Genomic DNA, 14,048 nt, shown 5'->3' on the forward strand with positions numbered 1-14,048 from the left:
AAATCCTGGAAATAAAAAGTCCCTTAAATCAACTAAAAAATACAGTTGAAAGCCACTCCAGCATATTGGAACAAGTGGAAAACAGAATTTCAGGGATCAAAGACAAATACATATTAAAGAAAATCAGAAGAGTCCTTAGACAAAAGACTCAAGAGCTGCAAAAGGAGAACACAAGAACACAGAGATTCCACCAAAAGACCAAACCTGCAAATCATGTCCATTGAAGAAGGAAAAGAAGTCCAATTCAAAGCTATATGTAATATATTCAACAAAATAATTGAAATTTCCTAAAAATCTTGAGAAAGAGATGCCCAACCAGGTACAGGAAGTCAGTAGGACACCAAACATTCATGACCAAAACAGAACCTCTCCACAGCATATTATAGTTAGAACAATTAGCACACAGAAAATGAGGAAAGAATATTGAAGGCTGTAAAAGAGAAAAATCAAATAACATAAATTAAACCCATCAAAATAGCAGCAGATTTCTCAACAGAAACTTTAAAAGCAGGAAGGGCATGTAGTGTGATGTTTCAAGCACTGAAAGAAAACAATTTAGCCCTAGGATACTCTACTCAGCAAAGCTATCATTCAAAATTGAAGGGGGAATAAAAATCTTGCTGGATAAACAGAACCTAAAATAATACATGACCAATAAACCACCATTACAGAAGATCTTGGAAGGAATCCCACACACAGATTAAAAAAATAATAATAACCATGAAAGGATGGGAATAATTAAACCTCAAGAGATGACTACACAAATAATCAGAGTACCATAGAGCTACTTATATACACTCAAAGCATTACACAACAAAACAACTCTATAGCAAGAATCATCACATTTCTTGCAATATTAAAATTGAATTTAATGAACTCAACTCCTCCACACTAATAAAAGGAGCAATACATCACGAAGAAATAACAATCATTAATTTATATGTGCCCAATGTTGGTGCACCCAACTTGATTAAACACACTATTGGATTAAAAATACTGATAGACCCCAATACAGTGGTGGTGGGAGACTTCAGTACTCCTTTATCACTAATAGATAGGCCATCCAGACAAAGAAACTCTAGAATTGAATGACACCATAGAGATAATGGACATCTACAGAGTATTCCATCCTGCAACAGCACAATATACGTTCTCAGTAGCCCATGGAAGCTTCTTCAAAATATACCATGTTTTAGGTATCAAAGCAAGTCATAACAAATGTAAGACAATTGAAATTATCCCCTGCATACTGGCTGAACACAATGCAATAAAGCTAGAATTCAACAACAAAAGAAATGGCGGCAAGTAATCAAACAACTGGAGCCTGAACAACACAATGTTCTATGATGAGTGGGTCATTGAAGAAATAAGGAAATAAATAAAAAAGCTTCAGGAACTTAATGAGAGTGAAAGCACAAATTACCAGAACTTATGGGACACACCAAAGGCAGTCTTAAAGGGAAAGTTTATGACCATGAGTGCATGAATTAAAAACACAGAAAGATCTCAAATAAATAACTTAATGTTGCATCTCAAACTCCTAGAAAAACAAGAACAAGCTAAATCCAAAACTAGCAGAAGGAGAAAATAATAAAAAAGAGGGCCAAAATCAACAAAATACCACAAAATAATCAATGAAACAAAAGGCTGGTTCTTTGAAAAGATAAACAAGATCAGCAAGCCCCTGACAAATCTGACTGAAATGAGGATAGGAAAAGACACAAATTAATAAAATTAGAAATAAAAAGGGGAAATAACAACAAACACCAAATAAATGAGGGATTTATGAAGGACTACTTTGAAAATCAATATTCAAATAAACTGGAAAATCTAGAAGAAATGGACTAATTTCTAGATACATATGACTCCCCAAAACTGAACCAAAAGGATATTAATCAAGAAAACAGATCTATAACATGGAATGAAATTGAAGGAGCACAAAAGGGCCTCTCCAAAAGGAAAAGTCCATAATCTGAAGGATTCACTGTTAAATCCCACCAGAACTTTAAACAAGAACTAATACTAACACTCCTCAAACATTTCCATGAAATAAAAAGGTATGGAATACACAAAACTCATTGTATGAAGTATGTATTACATCATCTCTAAACTGAATAAGGGCAGAACAAAAAAGGATAATTACAGGAAAATCTCTTTAATGAACATAGATGCAAAAATCATCAATAAAATATTGGCAAACCAAATTCAACAGCATATCAAAAAGGATCATGTGTGATAATCAATTTGGTTTTATCCTAGGGATGCAGGGATGGTTCAACACATGCAAATCATTAATTGTAATACAGCATATTTACAGAAGCAAAGATAAAACCCACATAATCATCTTAATAGATGCTGAAAAAGCCTTTTATAAAATTCAATATACTTTCATCGTAAAAGCTCTGATGAAACTAGGAATCAAAGAAATGTACCTCAACATAATAAATGATATATATGAGAAGCATATAGCCAACATCATACTACATGGGGAAAAACTGAAAACATTATGTCTAAAGTCAAGAATAAGGCAAGGGTGTCCACTCTCTCCTCTCTCATTCAACATAGTCTTGGAATTTCTAGACATAGCAATAAAACAGAAGGAAATGCAAATTGGAAAGGAAGTAATCAAAATACCCCTATTTGCAGACATCAGGATCTTATACATAAAAAATCCAAAAAACTCTTAGACACCATAAACAGCTTCAGCAAATTTGAAGAATGCAAAATCAATCTAACAAAAAATTAGTAGCCTTTCATACAGCAACAACAACAATGAAGAGACTAAGAAAGAATATAGGAAAATAATTCCATTTACAATAGCCTCATAAAAATAAAATACTTAGGAATAAACTTAACAAAGGATGTGAAAGATGTCTAAAGGAAAACTATAAACTACTGAAGGTAGAAATCAAAGAAAACTATAAAAGATGGAAAGATCTCCCATGCTCAAAATTGATAGAATCAACATAGTGAAAATGGCTATATTACCAAAGCAATCTACATGTTCAATACTATCCTGATCAAAATTTCAATGACATTCATCAGAGAGATTGAAATAGCAACCCTAAAATTCATTTGGAAGCACAAAAGACCACAAGTAGCCAAGGCAATACTGAGCAAAAAAGAGCAAAACTGGAGATATCACAATACTTGACATCAAACTATACTAAAGAGCCATAGCAAAAAAAAAAAACAGCATGATACTTGCACAAAATCAGACACAATTACCAGTGGAACAGAATAGAACACCCACACATGAATCCACACAGCCATGCCCACCTTTTTTTTGACAAAGGTACCAAAAAAGATATGATGGACAAGACACAACCTCTTCAAAAACTGCTGCTGGGAAAACTGGGCAACTGTATGTACAAAACTGAAATGACATCCATGTCTGTCACCCTGTACAAGTATCATCTCAGCATGGATCAAGGGCTTTAAAAAAGACTGGAAACTCTGAAGCTAGTGCAGGAAAGAGCAGAGAATACACTAGAAGCAATAGGCATAGGCAATGACTCCCTCAATAGAACTCAATGGGTCAGCAACTAAGAGAAAGGAATGACAAACAGGACTACATGAAATTAAAATGCTTCTGCACAATGAAAGAAGTGGTCTCTAAATTAAAGAGGCTGCCCACAGAATGGGGAAAAATTCTTTGCCAGCTATACATCTGACAAGGTTTTGATAATCAGAAACTAAAAAATTCAACTAAGAGTTAAAAAGCTTTTTTAAAAAATTAAACTAAAATGAGCTTAAAAAAATCAAATCTCCAAGAATCATTGACCCAATGAAGAAATAAGCAAAAGAACTGAACAGAGCTTTCTCAAAGAAAGAAGTCCAAATGGCTAGAAAACACATAAAGAAATGATCAACATCCTTGGCTATAAAGGAAATGCAAACCAAAACCATGTTAAGATTCGACCTCACTCGTGTTAGAATGGCTACCATCAAGACCCCAATGAACAACAAATGTTGGAGAGGATGTGGGAAAAAAGGAACCCTCATACACTGTTGGTGGTAATGTAAATTAGTACAACCACTATGAAAAACAGTATGGAGGCTCCTCAAAAATCTAAAAATAGAACCACTATCCAGCAGTTCCACTTTTAGGGATATATCCAAAGGAATGAAAGTCAGGTTATGATAGGGCACCTGCACACCCATCTTTATTGAAACATTATTCACAATAGCTAAGCTTTGGAAACAGCCAAGATGCCCCACTACTGATTAATGTATTCATAAAATGAAGTATTTATATACAATGGAATTTTATTAAGCCATAAAGATGAATGAATTTTTGTGGTTTACAGGTAAATGGATGGAAGTGGACAAGATCTTCATAAATGAAGTTAGCAAGGTTCAGCAGACCAAAAGCTGCATGTTTTCTCTCTTATGTGCAGTATAGCCATCATAGAAATGAAGCAATATTCTGAAAAACAAGTCACACTACAGGGAGGTCACATATGAGAAGGGGGGCAGGTAAAAGAAGGAAGTTAAGGTGAATGTGGTTGATGTACTCTCTATACAAAAATGAATATAGAATTTTTAAACTGGTTGAAACAACCATAAAGAAAGGGACTATATTAGAAAGAAGAAAAATAGAGGAAATAAACTAAATAGGGATATAATACATATACACATGAAAGTGCCACAAGGAAACTCCCTGTGTTTTAAACAAACAAAAATGTGATTTCTTTTTTCTTTCTTTTGCAAAATCAGTGAACAGGCAGGCAGAACAGGTCCTACCTGGAAGGTTGATAACAGTGGGAGAGGGGACAAGGTGGGAAAGGGTGTAGGAGGGTAAATATGGTGTAAATACTATGTACACATGAATGTAAGTGGAAAGAGGTACCTGTTGAGACTATTCCAGGAAGAGGGGGAGGGTGTGATTAAGGAGAAAGGTGGAGGGAGTGAATTCAAGTATGATATATTTGATATATTGTAAGAAATGCCACAATGTACCCCTACCCCACACAACAATAAAAAAAGGCAATTAACATTCAGAGTTTTTATTGGAAGGGTTTTTTTTGTAAGTCCTGCCATTTTTGTAGTATTTGATTCTTTCTTCCTCCTCATTTGCTTATCTACTCATCTAAAAAGATTTAATTTTTTGGATATATTTATACTTGAATTTATCTCTTTCTGTTTATAATTCTTTTGATATCTTTTGCAGTGCTGGTTTAGGGGTCATAAATTACTTTAGTTTTTGTTTATTGTGAATGCTTATTTCTGTGTGTTGGATGGGTGGGAGTTATTTTATTTCAGTGCTTGAAATACGTAATTCCATGTCCTCTTGTTTCTGTTAAAAATATCTACTATTCTTCTGATGGACTTCTGTTTATAAGTCACTTGGTGTTTCACTCTTGCAGCTTTCTGTATTCTTTCCTTGAACTGCATGCCTCATGATTTAAGTCTAATACAATGTTAGTGGATTATTTTCTGACCTAGAAGATTTGAAGTCCTAAAAACCTTCTAATCTAGGTTGATCATCTCATTCTCAAGATTTTGGAAGTTTTCTACTCTTATTCTGTTGAATATATTTTCATACCTTTAGCTTGCATCTCTTCTCCTTCAATGTCCATGAATCATAGTTTTGGTCTTTAAGTGGTCCCCCAAAGGTCTTATATAGCTCATTGTACTTATTTCATTATTTTTCTTTAATCTTCATCTGCATGTTCTAACACACGTACATTGTCTTGAAGCCCTGTTATCCTGTCTTCAGTTAGATCCAGATACAGGAGATGATTTCAACTGAGTTATTTTATTTGACCTATTGAACTTTTCATAATCAGAATTTGTTTAATTTTTGTCAGCTTTCCTATACCTTTATTTAGTTCCTCTTTAATATCCTGCTTTGTGGTCCATGTTTCATTTTGCTCTATATTTCAATTTTCTTGGAATTCATACAAGTAATTATTCCTCTCATCTTTCATTTAATTGATCATTCTTAAAAGAACTTCTTAAAAATCTTCGTCAGAGAATTCATCCATTTTTCTAGAACTAGTGTTTATTACTATAGAGTTTTTGAAGTTTCAAGGAGTCATGTTGCATTGGTTTTATTTTTTCACATTTCCTGTGTTTCTGTTATGGGGATTGCTCATCTAAGGCTACATCATGATTTCAAAGTTTGGTTCACTTTTTAATAACATTTTAGTAGCATGTATTGATTCACAGGAGTGGTTTCAATGTGACATTTCCTTATGTGCTTACAATGTATCATGGTTAGGTTCACCCTCACCAACATTCTCCCTCATCGTCCACTTCTCCTACTTAAAATGATTTCAACTGATTTCTTTGTTCTATTTTCATACAAATATATCAAGTTCACCAACCATATTGATGCTCCTTTGCCCTCTCCATTCATCCTTCCCCTTCTCACTACTACCCACCCCTAACAGGCCCTATTTTACATTCTTGTCCTTCATTTTGTAAGTGTATATTTATTATTCAAAGGGATTTGGCCATGGTATTATACTTGTAAATATGCTGTTCTTTAGTCAGATTAACCTCCTTTATCACCTTCCCTTATCATTTACCCCTTATTATTCAACATATTTTACTATATTTTTATGCCCTTTATTATTCAGCAGATTTTACTGTATATATGATCATGTTTGTATTTGTGTATATGTTTACATTTTGGGTCTGTCTTCCATTTATCAGAGAAAACATGTAATCTTTGTCTTTCTGAAACTGGCTTACTTCACTTAATATGATGACCTCAAGTTCCATCCATGTACCTACAAACAATATAATTTCATTCTTCATGATTGACTAATATTCTACTGTTTGCAAATACCACATTTTCGTAATCTATTCATCAGTTGTAGGACAAATGGACTATTCTATCACTTGGTTATTGTGAATAACATTGCAATAAAAATGGGTGTGCAAGTGTCTTTATTGTATCCTGACTTGTATTCTTTCAAGTGTATGCCTAAAAATGCTATTGCTGAATTGTATCATAGTTCTATTTTTAATTTTTTGAGGAACCTGTGTACTGCTTTCCACAGAGGTTGCATGAATGTACATTTCCTCACACAGTGTATAAAGATTCCTATTTTACTGCTTTCTTGCTAAAATGTGTTGTTGTGTTCTTGATAGCAATATTGATCAAGGTGAGGTGAAAAATTAATGTGGTTTTGATTTGCAATTTATTTATGGCCAGAGATGATGAGCATTTCTTCATGTATTTTATGGCCATTTGTGAATCTTCTTCTGAAAATTATTTGTTCATTAGGTTGTTGATTTTTTTGGGAGTTGTATTTCTTGTGGTCCATGTATATACTGTTTATTAACCCCTTGTCACATGTATACCATTTTGTGGTCTGTCTCTTCACTCTGGTGTCTGTTTCTTTGCAGTGCAGAAACATTTTAATTGTTTCAGTCATTTGTCAATCCTTTCTGTTAATCACTGTGCCACTAGAGTTCTATCCAGGAAATAATTGCCTATGCCTGTATGTTTCAGTGTTTTCCCTATCTTAGCTGTTGTAATTTCAAAGTTTTAGGTTTTACATTAAGGTTGCAATCTACTGTGAACCTATATTAGTACAAGGCATAAAACAGGGATCCAATTTCAGTCTTCTGCATGCAAATATCCAGCTTTTCCAGCATCATTCATTAAAGAGTCTGTATGTATGTTTGGGGGTCTTTTGTCTAAAATTAGATGACTATAGCTGCCTGAATTTATGTCTGAGTGTTCTATTCTGTTCCATTGGTCTTTATGTCTGTTTTGGTGCAGTATCATACTGTTTTTGTTGCTATCCCTCTGTATCATAATTGAAGCCAGGTATTGTGATACCTCCATCATTTCTCTTTTACTCAGGATTGCATTGGCTATTTGAGGTCTTCTGTACTTCCAAATGAATATTTGGATTTATTTATTCTTTGAATAAATAAATAAGATTAACAGACCCCTGGCAAACCTGACTAAAATGAGGAGAGAAAAAACCCAACTCTATAAAATCAGAAATGCAAAAGGGGAGATAACAACAAACATCATGTAAATCCAGAAAATCATCAGAGACTACTTTGAGAACCTATATTTTAATAAATTTGAAAATCTTCAAGAAATGGACAGATTTCTAGATACTTATGACCATCTAAAAGTAAACCAAGAGGACATTGATCACCTTAATAGATCTATACAACAAAATGAAATTGAAGGAGCAATGAACAGTGTCCCAAAAAAGAAAAGTCCAGGACATGATGGATTCTTTGCTGAATTCTATCAGACATTTAAAGAAGAATTAATACCAACCCTCCTTAAACTGTTCCACAAAATAGAAAGGGAAGGAACACTGCCTAATTCATTCTATGAAGCCAGTATTACAGTCATCCTGAAACCAGACAAAGGCACCTCAAAAAAGGAGAACTATAGGCTAATCTCTTTAATGAACATTGATACAAAAATCCTCAATAAAATAATGGCAAACCGAATCCAACAACACATCACAAAGATCATTCACCATGACCAAGTCGGTTTCATCCCAGGGATGCAGGGGTGGTTCAACATATGTAGATCTATAAATGTAATACAGCACATTAATAAAGCAAAATCAAAAACCACTTGATCATCTCAATAGATGCAGAAAAAGCCTTTGACAAGATTCAACACCACTTCATGATAAAAGCTCTAAGAAAATTAAGAATAGAAGGAAAGTACCTCAACATTGTAGAGGCTATATATGACAGACCTACAGCCAGCATCATACATAATGGTGAAAAACTGAAACCATTTCCCCTAAAATCAGGAATGAGACAAAGGTGCCCACTATCCCCACTCTGATTCAACATTGTCCTGGAATTCTTAGCCAGAGCAATTAGGCAAGAAGAAGAAATAAAAGGAATATAAATAGGTAAAGAAACTGTCAAAATATCCCTATTTGCAGATGATATGATACTATACCTTAAAGACCAAAGAAATCTCTACCCAAAAACTCCTAGACACCATAACCAGATACAGCAAGATGGCAGGATACAAAATCAATTTACAGAAATCATTATCTTTTCTATACACCAATAATGAACAAACTGAGGATGAATATATGGAAACAATTTCATTTACAATAGCCTCAAAAAAAATCAAATAACTAAGAGTAAACAAAGGATGTGAATGACCTGTACAAGGAGAAGTACAAAGCCCTGAATAAAGAGATTGAGGAAGACTACAGAAGGTAGAGAGATCTCATGTGCTCATGTGCTCATGGATTGGTACAAGAACATAGTAAAAAATGGCTATACTACCAAAAGCAATCTACATGTTTAATGCAATTCCCATCAAAATCCCAAAGACATTCATCACAGGGATTGACAAATCTACCCTACAATTCATTTAAAAACACAAGAGATCACAAATAGCCAAGGCAATACTCAGCAAGAAGAACAATGCTGGAGGTATTACAATACCCTACCTCAAACTATATTACAAAGCAGTACCAAAAAAACAGCATGGCACTGGCACAAAAACAGACATGAAGACTGGTGGAACAGAATAGAAAACCTGGATATGAATCCACACAACTATGCCCAGCTTATTTTTGACAAGGGCACTAAAAATATATGATAGAGAAAAGACAGCCACTTCAACAAATGTTATTGGGAATAGTGGTTATCCCTCTGCAAAAATCTGAAACTAGATCCATGTTTATCATCCTGTACTAGTATCAACTCAAAATGAATCAAGGACCTTAATATCAGACTTGAAACATGAAGTTGGTACAGGAAAGAGCAGGAAACACTCTGGAAGTAATAGGTACAGGCATGGACTTCCTCTATAGAACCCCAGCAGCTCAGCAACTAAGAGAAAGTAGAGACAAATGGGACTTCATAAAACTAAAAAGCTTCTGCACAAGAAAAGAAATGGTCTCTAAACTGAAAAGACTACTCACAGAGTGGGAGGAAATATTTGCCAGCTATACATCAGACAAAGGACTGGTAACCAGAATATACAGGGAACTTAAGAAACTAAACTCTCCCAAAATCAATGAACCAATAAAGAAATGGGCAACTGAACTAAACAGAAACTTCTCAAAAGAAGACATTTAAATTGCCAAAAAAACATATGAAATAATGCTCACCATCTCTAGCCATGAAGGAAATGCAAATCAAAACCACACTAAGATGCCACCTCATCCCTGTTAGAATAGCCATCATCAAAAACACTACTAACAACAGGTGTTGGCGAGAATGTGGGGAAAAAAGAACCCTTGTACACTGCTGGTGGGAATGCAACCTAGTGCAACCTCTCTGGAAAAAATTTGGAGGCTTCTTAAAAATCTAAACATAGATCTGCCATATGATCCAGCAATCCCACTCCTGGGGATATACCCAAAGGAATATGACACAGGTTACTCCAGTGGCACTTGCACACCCATGTTTATTGCAGTGCTATTCACAATAGCCCTATGGAAACAGCCAAGATGCCCCACTACTGATGAATTGATTAAGAAAGTGTGGTATTGGATGTGAGGGTGATCTGGCTGTGACATCTGTCACCCCAGGGTTGATTCGGCTGATCTGGCTGGCTAGGCGGGTGTCCCCTTCCTCCCTCACCGCTCCATGTGCGTCCCTCCCGAAGCTGCGCGCTCGGTCGAAGAGGACGACCATTCCCGAAAGAGGAGGACCGTTCTTCGGTCAAGGGTATATGAGTAGCTGCGCTCCTCTGCTAGAACCTCCAAACAAGCTCTCAAGAAAGTGTGGTATTTATATGCAATGGAATTTTACTCACCCATGAAAAAGGATGAAATCTTATCATTCACAAATAAATGGATGGAACTGGAGAACATCATTCTGAGTCAGGTTAGCCAGGCTCAGAAGACCAAAAATCATATAGTCTTCCTCATATGCGGACTTTAGATCTAGGGCAAATACAGCAATGTGGTTGAACTTGGGTCACATGATAAGGAGAGAACACACATGGGACGTATGGGGACAGGTAAAAATCCCAAATGTGATGATATTTGATGTCTCCATTGCAGAGGAACTAATACAGAAACCTTAAAGCAACAGTGATCAATATGATATGGGGATCAGGAACTAGTGAAAAGGTCAGTTAGAGATGAATCAACTTAGGATGTAACACATTTGTACATGGAAGCAATGCTAGGAATCTCTCTGTATAGCTGTCCTTATCTCAACTAGAAAAAAGGATTTGTCTTTCTTATTATTGCTTATACTTTCTCTTCAACAAAATTAGAGATAAGGGCAGAACAGATTCTGCCTGAAAGCGAGGGGATGGGGGAGAAAGGGAAGGGTCGTGGGTAGGGTGGAGAAATGGCCCAAACATTGTATGCACATATGAATAAACAAATTAAAAAATAAAAATTAAAAATATAGAAAAAATATAAAGCTAAACCACAAACAGGTACAACAAAGCATTTGTTCTTACATTTACACACTCCTTGGATTCTCTTCCAATTTGCTGACCGATAATTAAGCTAGCAGGTGAGTGGGGACGATTTTCTTAGGTATCATTCTTGTGAGGCACAAGGTAGAGTGAGGGGGGAACAAGGAGTAGGTATATTTCTCATACCTGTATCCATTCACATTTACCTGGATCAGAATGGGCAGGAACCCCCAAGTCCCAGTTCCTGAGACCTGTACTTACAATAAAGAGTGAGAATCCATCCCTCTAGAGTGGAAAGAGGAAGTCACCACTCTTTCTGTCACACTCCAGGTGAAAACATAAGGTTTATCCTTGTTCCCAGGTCACCAGGCTCTGTTGGCTCCCAAGCATACCTTCTGCCTTCCTCAGGCTGTGTCCACAAGAGTAAAGATCATAGGCTACATGTCAGTTCATGGCTATGTATTCATAGGATAGACACTAGGTGGTCTGACACACAGATTTCTTGACATTAGGATGGGAACTTTCAACTCAGCAGAATTGAGTTGGTGGATAGGTGAACTGGTTAAGAAACTTCTGGTCCTACTAAAAATTTTATTTTTGATGAGTACAGTACCATCTCAAATCCACAAAATCGACAAAAAAAAATCCACAAAATAAAACAAAACAATGTAGACGGTTTGCTTACTTTAAGACTTATATACATGTAAGTTGTTTTCTGTTTTTTATCTTTTTTATTATTTTTTTAAAGTAAATTCATTGTACACATTTCTATAAAGAATTAACCCATTTTCAGGAATCCCCACCCCAGAAGAGTTGGGAAGCAGTGCTTTTCCCACCTCCCTCTGGTTCCATTGCCCATCCTATGTGACAATTTGCAGATCTGTGCTTAGCCTGGGCTCACAGACCCTGGAGTTGATAAGTTTTCAAAAGGCAGAGGGGAAGCTAGCATACTGTAAAATCATTTTAAAATATCTACACACTTCAACATGTGCCTGTTGAGAGGAAAGAATAATAACTTGGAGATATCCCAGCCTAGCCATGCATTGGGGGTGTCTCCTCACACCCACCTATCCTTGGGCATCAGTGGGGACAGTCCTCACTATTCCACAGAAGACCCAGACACAATTGGCCTCCTATTGCATGTTTGACTCACTCTTCTAAAACCTGAGCCAAGGGTCTGAGGGTGTGGCTCAATTGGTAGAGTGCCTGCTTCGCAAGCTCAAGGTCCTGAGTTCAAACCCTACCACTGCCAATAAAGAAAAAATAATATAAAGTGCCACGTCTTGGACTGCATGCATGGAATATACAAACATTCAACTTACATACAAAAAATTACAGAAATAACTAGAATATAAAAGTTTTGGTACTATAATGCCATCTGTTCATGTCCACCTTGGAATCCTATAATAGATATTCAAATACTAGAGTGAAAAGTCATCTTAATATGCTTCATAAAAGCATACAGAGTAATCCACTAAGAGGAAGTGTGTAAAAAAAAGTCATTTCCCTTTGAGGACACTTTGTCTTTAAAGTGGGGCAGTGGGGAGGCCCACTTCAGAATGGGTACACTTCTATGGAGGCTGTGCTGTGGTCACCATATACAGGAAATTCTCCCTCTTGCAATGTCACAGAAGTGATGAGGATGAAGTGAGGCACGCCATCAATGTCATGCAATTTGGTTTGGCAGTTCCCATAGTTGCTGTGAGGGATCAGGCTCCCCAGGTGATTTGTCTCTAGAGTTGCATCCACACACTTAATCTTGCTCAGATACTGAAAATATTACATGTAGCAGCCTGTGGAGGAGACATGTGCATATAGAGCCTCTTGCTTCTTGGCATCATTGATCACATTCCTGCCTTTGCTATAGATGAAGTCAATTTCATCCTTCTTCTTTTCCACTTTCAATCAACTCATCTATTCTTTTCCTTTCTTCAGACTGCAGCTCAGATTTGCTCTTCCTAGAGCTCCTCCTTCAGCCTGGGTAAAAATCTGTGAGTTTGCAATTCTGTTGCATTTTTCCTTGAACTTTTTTTCCAAGGGACCTCTTTGTCCTTGAAAAGTTTTTCAGGGCTTTCTTGGTGATGTCTATATTGGTAGAATCACATGATTATGGTGGACTTTTTGGAGGTTCTACTGCTGTATATTTTGGTTTTGGAAAATGTGCCTGGGGAGCCTCATCTGACACCTTTGATCTTATGTTCCTCAGATGTCATGGTGTTTCATAGTCTCAGATTTTTTTTCTCTTCTTGTTTCCTGTAGATTCTGGCTAATTGTTACTCCTGGAAATTGACTTAGTGATGTGGAGCCAAGTTCTCTTTCTGAAGAGGGAAACACATTCCAGAGAATTTGTTCTGTTCAGGCTCATGTAGAAATATATCTTTGAAATCCCAGCAAACACTTTCTCCCTGTTGGTACAGGGAGTGGGGGGCTGTGCTCCACCATCTCCAGTCTGGGACCATGGCTACCACCACAGGGGGCTTGAACATCTTCCTGCCTGGAGTGAGGACCCAGGAGAAGTGGGGGAAGGGGCTCATAGCATAGGAGGACAGGGAGTGAGATTACCTGGGCTGGAGGACCATGTCAGTGTCTCCCCTGGCAGCCATGTTTGAAGGACACAGAGGTGGTGGGCTGTCTGGGCAGCTGGTAGGTAGGAGCCAACTGGCAGAGCCAGGATTCAAGTCACTGCACTCCATACTGGCCA

At 36.6% G+C, this 14,048-nt stretch overlaps 1 pseudogene; it reads right to left on the reverse strand.

Annotated features, from left to right (window-relative positions):
* Positions 1-12,901: 12,901 nt before the first annotated feature.
* Positions 12,902-13,560, reverse strand: LOC141420335 (N-lysine methyltransferase KMT5A pseudogene; annotated as a pseudogene).
* Between the last annotated feature and the right edge of the window lie 488 nt (positions 13,561-14,048).

This window comes from Castor canadensis, unplaced genomic scaffold (genome assembly GCF_047511655.1).
Source record: "Castor canadensis unplaced genomic scaffold, mCasCan1.hap1v2 HAP1_SCAFFOLD_124, whole genome shotgun sequence".
Taxonomy (NCBI): domain Eukaryota; kingdom Metazoa; phylum Chordata; class Mammalia; order Rodentia; family Castoridae; genus Castor; species Castor canadensis.